Below are 6,000 nucleotides of genomic sequence, written 5' to 3' on the forward strand. Positions count from 1 at the left end.
AAACACCGCCTAGCACTGTATTTGTGATAATTCAGTTGTTCTCATGGCAGCATGTCAAGATGTCACAAATCGTGATTTATTATTTCTCTGGGGTATCAAAAAGCTGCTGACCTAGGGGAGTTTGACAAACAAAGGCCTTGTTTACAAAGGAAGACTTCTAAAGGGGGGGAAAAAGGGCCATGAAAACACTGGAGGACACTACCACTTTTATAATTTATGAAAGTTTTCTCTTTTATGGTCTTGCTCCAATACATAATAAGCCCTTAAAATGAAATGTCGAAAATACTACAGTAATATGAGGGGCATCACAATTGTCTCCTGGAAAGAATGGAATGTGCTTTTATACTGGCCTGTAAATGACTTATCTGAATCAAAGAAAAAAAGTTTTAAAATAATTATTTGCCAAACTGTTACTTTCCAGTTATGCTGCCAGAAATATTTGAAACAGAATTCAGGCATTAAGGGTATAATACAAGCAGGGACACTTTTTTTTTTTTTTTTTTGTCAATTCCAAGCCTCAGGTGTTGGTCAAAGCACTTTTCAAGAAACTTGACGAGAAATGCTCAAAAACCACTTTAAAACCGAACAAAAGAAAAGATCTAAAGCTGCTTTGAACACACTCTTGCGGTGAATATTTTCTGAGACGCCACAGTGCAGCTAGTCGCGGTGCTGGGATGTAACTGATGTCACTCATAAGAGAAAGCCTGCATTGAAGGAAGAACTCCCTCACCTCTGACAATTCTTCAAGGGTTCCGATAATCCAAACTCCTAATTTATTTCACAATGTTCTTTACCCATAAGGCATCTCTTTTTAATGCCTCCAACAAGGGAAATGGACCGCGGTGTCCAGGTTTGGGGTTTGTTTCTCTGTCCACGGCAATAAATATCTTTGGTACCTAATAGGTATCTCCAAATCCCCTCTTCTCCAGTCGCAGACATTTGAGTTGTCAGGGAGCTTAAAAAAAAAAAAAAAAAAAAAAGTCCAGGAGAATAAAGGCGCAATTAGATCCCTAAAAGAGAAAGTGTGTCTTGATTTGCATAACAATGACCCAACTTGGATTCAAACCTGCCACACCTCTTAACACTTAACCAGTGTGCTAAAAGTAGTCTGGAAGCTTACCAAGTCTAGTGTTGGCAAACAAGCCTGGGGCAGTGGCCCCCCCAAATTACTGATGGAAAATATTACTGAAATATTTGAATGTGCATGTAGAAGTGCAGATACACACACATAATAATGGGCATGGCTTTGATTTTAGTACAGCTCTCAGGGCCTTCTGAGTCTTAGGTGGTTAAACAGAAATTTTCTTCTACCCAACAAGCCAGCAACAATCTTTCTGTTCATAGAGGCATTCTGCTCCCACAAGCATGAAACAACCAGGTGTAAATAAAAAAGTCCTTTGAAATGGAAGTTTAAGATTTAACTCTGCTGCTCATGACGCACAGACGTTAAAAATAACCACTCCATGCAGTAGACAAACGTGTACCCTTAATGCCTTCCTTATGCTCTAACATTACACATACTTAGGAATACAGTCTACCTAATGACCGGAGCACAATGATGACACCTCTCCATAAAGGTATTAACCCCGGTGGCTTTGTTGTTTCCAAAGCACCAACGTCCATCAGACCAGGGAGGAAGGAAAAAAGGCGAAACCTTGCAAAACTCTCCCAAAAGTTATATAAACAAAGGAGGGGAGAAGCCCAATGTGGGCTTTTGCACCCATGTGCTACCAAAATTACATAACACCCGGCGCAGACATTAAAGAAGGAATGGATTCTGCACAACACCCCCACTTTCCTCGACTCCCAAGCCCGTGTCCTTCTCTTATGAAATCCAAACGCCTGGCAGGACCAAATGGACGACTTTGAATATTTATTTTATTGCTGGAGTAAATCCTGCGAGAGTTGGGAGGCACGTTTAGGCCCAAAGTTTGAATGTGCAACAGCCCCAGGGCGCAGCGACTCCACTCCCCGGACCCGGAGGAGAAAGAACTGACAAGCGACAGCACCCAGCAAGGCCTTCTTCTTCTTGCCCCTTACGGTGCTTCCCGCTGGAAAGTTTTCCACGCGATCGATCGGAGGGCGAGGAGCCCGCTTCCCGCCCCCCCTCACCCCCCTCCGCCTGCCTGACTTTGCAGGAAAGGCAAGCCGGGAGACCAGAGGGGGCCGGCTGGGAAAGAGCTGGAAAGCTCGGCACTCAGCGGGCGGCGCCGGCGCAGGCTCCTTACCTGGGGGACGCGGAACAAAAAGAGGAGCGGGGCTCGCCGAGCCTGCGGCGGCGGCGCGGGCGGAGCGGGTCTCCCCGCCGGAGCCCTAGGCCCGCGCCCGAGCCCGCGGCCCGGCCCCCGCCGCCGCCGCCGCTTCCTCCCTCGCGCGCGTCATGTCACGGCGATCAAACATGTCTGTGTGCGCTTCGCTGCTGTGACTTCCTGATTCTCCGCCGCTCGCGCGCGCACACTCACACTCACACTCGCAGCCACACGCACACGCCACCCCCACCAGCCTCCGCCACCAAACCTCGCCTGGTCCTCCCCGGGCTCCCGGCGGCTGCCGGCGCCTCTGCTCGCGACGCACTGGCCCCGGCGCGCACAACACACACTCACACTCACGCGCAGACACACTCGCGCCGGCCCCGAAGGCGCGGAGACGCGAGCTGCGGGAGCTCGCCGCCCCCTCCCACCCCTCTCCCTACTTAGCCGCCCTGCCAAACTTTTTTTTTTTTTTTCCTGCCTGATCCGTGTCCAACTTCCCTCCACCCCCACCCCCCCACCCCCAGCAGTCCGGCCTGCCCCGCGCTCACCAGGATCCGCCGCAAGCTGCAACCCGGATAAAAATAATAATGCAATCCAGGCGGCGGAGGCAGGGGCGAGCGCGAAGACACTGGCAGGAGGCGATTTCCCCGCGTGTACCGGAAACCGGCCGAGTGCCGGGACCGGGGCGCGGGTGTCCCCTGGAGCCCGCACTGCTGCGCCCCGCCCCGCGCGGTGCAACTGCGCCCAGGCGGCGAGGCCTGGTGCGGGGCACCCGGAGCACCAGGCTCGGTGTGTGCCCGAAGCCGTAGGGAGCCTAGGGGCTGGCACGCCGGACCGGTTATTTGGGGAAGTGCATCGCGACACCTTTGCAGATGGCATGGCCCTGTTTTGCAACGCAAACGGGAGGAGGGAAGACGGCCGGATGGAGGGGGAGAACAGAGGAAGGGGTAAACCAGGTTGGGATGGGAATAAAGCAAACTCGAAAGCAGGGAGCGAGAAGGAAGGGGTGCGTGTCATCGTTGGGAGGAGGCTCCCACCCGGTCTCCCCGCCTCCCGCCCTCGCCACCCCCTCCCTCCTCCCCCGCCCCCCCGCAGCCCTTCCCCTTCTCCGGCGAACGCCACCACTGCTGCCCTGGTGCGCGCGGGTCCTGTTTGTGACAGTCAGGCAGAGAGGATTATCCGGATCATGGCCTCCCGGCCCGCAGCCACGGTGGCTCTGCCGGGCCCCAGCGCGCCCCTAGCACCCGGAAGATCGCGGGCGACCCACGCCCGAGGTTCCCGCGGTTCAAGCTAGGGGAGGACGCCAAGCAAAAGAAAACAAACCCCGGGAGGGGGAGGGCAGGGTAACTGAGCCCGGCGGGCACCTCCGACCTCCTTCTTTGGGGCCTCCTCCCTCCGTACCAGCAGTGCGGCCCGGGCAGGACACCCCGAACTTCAACACCCGAGCCCGCGCGGCCGCCAGGTACCAGGGGCAGGGACGTCTCCGCAGAGCCCCGGGCGCAGCCCCCCGATAGCCGCTTTGCCTAAAGGCCTGCCTACCGGTCAGCGTCTTCATCCCCGCCCGAGGGAACCCGCAAACTGGAGGTGACACCTCCGATCCGGCACGCACCGGCCCCGCGGCGTGGCGGCCGCCTCTTCGGCGCGCCAGCTCCGGCTTCTCCCGCCGAGATCCGCTCGCGTCTCGGCAACCGGAGCCCTTTAAACAAGTCCCCGGGAAGCGGGTGGCAGCAGCGTTCGTTGGCGCCCCGCCGCCAGCCCGGGCACCTCGCCCTCCTCTCTCGCTCCCCTTCCAACTCTTCCGGGGAGGACTCCTCGGGGTGAACTGTCGCCTTTCCATCCTCCTCCCGGGTCCTCCAGCCTTTCCCCTCCTCCGTGCCCCCTCCCCCAGCTTTAAGTGGATGGGGGGATTGCAACCTTGTCGATAGTGTGTGTGTGTGTGTGTGTGTGTGTGTGTGTGTGTGTGTTGCAACCTTGAGTTGGCAGCGCGTCGCTGACTGCCTACCTAGGGTCAAGGCTGTGGTTTGTTGGGATTTCCCCCCCTCCCTCGCCTCCTTGAAGTAGTAATTATTACTGTTATTATTAGAACAGCAAGGTTCGGTTGAAACTTTCCCGTTTCTTCCACCGCCGCCCGGGAGCTGTCGTTAGAGCATTCCACCTGAGGCCCGCGGGGAGGAGGCGGGCTTTTTTTGTTGTTGTTGTGGCGGTTGGCCCGCCTGTTTGTTTTGGTCTCCGTGCATGCACAATAAATAATAATTAGGATAATAATGAATAATCCCCGGCGAAGGCGGCGCGGTGCCGGAGGGGTTTGTGCGGCGGCTGCAGCCAGGAGGCCGGAGGGAGGGGAAAGAGGAGAAAGGAGTTGTAAGTTATATTTACCTTGCTCGCGAGGAGTGTGCTGGCTGAATCTCTTCCCTCTCTGAGTCACCCAGAGTACAGAAACAGAGGGAGAGAGGACTAGATTATGAATATGACTTCATTGATGACAGCCATCCCCTCCTCTTCCTAAACTCGGGCTCCGCCCCGCGTCCCACCCTCGCCGCCTCCACGGGCGCCGGAAGACGCGCCGCAGTTGGCCCCGCGCGCCGCTCCTCCCTGCCCGCCCGGACGCGGGTTGGCGGGACGCGCCTGTCACTCGCCCCGCTCAGCGACTCCGGGAGCTCGGGGGGAAGGAGGGGGCGGTGTGCAAGAATGTGGATCGAGACGGCTCTACTGTATGCGTGGATCCGTGTGTGTCTGCAAGGCGCCGGCTCTCGGGCCGTGCTTGTGCCTGGAGCAGAGAAACTGCGCAGGACGCAGAGAGCCCCAAGCCCGGGTGGAGTTGGGCGCCCGTTATGCCTCTCCCCGCCGTCCTCCTGCAGGGGCGCTGCGGGGCGCCCCGGGGAGGCTGGGGAAGCAGGGGAGCCCGAGCGAGAGGGAGGGCATCCGTAGTAATAGCGCGTAGTAGTTTGGGGGTATGTGGAGAAGGTGCTGGAATTTAACTGTGCCTCCGCCTGCCGGAGCGAGCCTGCAGAGGGAGAGGGAGGGGACCGGGGGGAGGGCTCCGAGTGGTACCAAAGCTGTGTGTGGCACGGTGCTGACCATGAAAGCAAAAACAGGCATTGTCGTGCCGGTTGAAACTTTTTCTCCCCCCACCCCCACCCCCAACACTCCGCTCCAGGTTGTAATTATAAATCTGCCCCCTTTCTCCCCGGTAAAAAGGGAGGCGGGCACAAAGAACATTCCTGCCAAATCTGCCTCTTTTCTAAAGGACGGCAAGCTTCCAAATGCCAATGAGGGGAAAACAGCTGAGAGACTGAACGCCTTGTAAATAAATAATCCCACCCTAACCCCTCTGTTTACTTTGTGGACCAGATAGGGCACTTTAAGCTTCCCTCACCTGTCATCTTCCTGTAAAATATATACAAAAATATGGAAAGAACAACCCCGTGGGGGCGGAGCGAGCGGGTTAAGGGACATTTGAAGCATGGAATCTGCTTTTGATTTAAGAAGGGGAATAAATCTCTTATTCTCTGTAGCCCATAGTGTCTCCTCTCCCACCCCACATTTAACACCAATTAAGGCTACCAACACCAAGCTGCTGGCACTTGGCAGTTTTGAGACCTCTTGTTCCAATTCTCCTTGAAATACAGTTCTTTGGCTGGACGAATAGGTCAGTGTTTGCTGAGACAATTTTATTTTTAGTTTTATGAAGTGTGAAAGAATGTTAGGAGATTTTAAATCAGGGGCCTATTATTTTAGACTCAGATTA

The 6,000-nt window shown here is 55.6% G+C and overlaps 1 protein-coding gene across 5 annotated transcripts in view; it reads right to left on the minus strand.

The window, feature by feature from the left end:
• The window catches only part of SMARCA2 (SWI/SNF related, matrix associated, actin dependent regulator of chromatin, subfamily a, member 2), a 179,787-nt gene extending 175,065 nt beyond the window's left edge, over nt 1-4,722 (minus strand). For 2 of the 5 annotated variants that reach the window (XM_047101568.1, XM_047101535.1), the window contains exon 1: nt 4,629-4,722. The gene's annotated coding sequence lies outside the window, so the exon portion shown is untranslated. Of the gene's footprint in view, nt 1-2,228; nt 2,317-2,800; nt 2,990-3,791; nt 3,969-4,628 lie in introns of those variants that run through there. The other 3 variants (XM_047101561.1, XM_047101551.1, XM_047101543.1) reach the window with 3 other exon arrangements.
• Nucleotides 4,723-6,000: the final 1,278 nt, after the last annotated feature.

Source organism: Lynx rufus, unplaced genomic scaffold (assembly GCF_022079265.1).
Source record: "Lynx rufus isolate CCGP_SWC_20201006 ecotype Redwood Valley unplaced genomic scaffold, mLynRuf1.p SCAF_10, whole genome shotgun sequence".
Classification (NCBI taxonomy): Eukaryota; Metazoa; Chordata; class Mammalia; order Carnivora; family Felidae; genus Lynx; species Lynx rufus.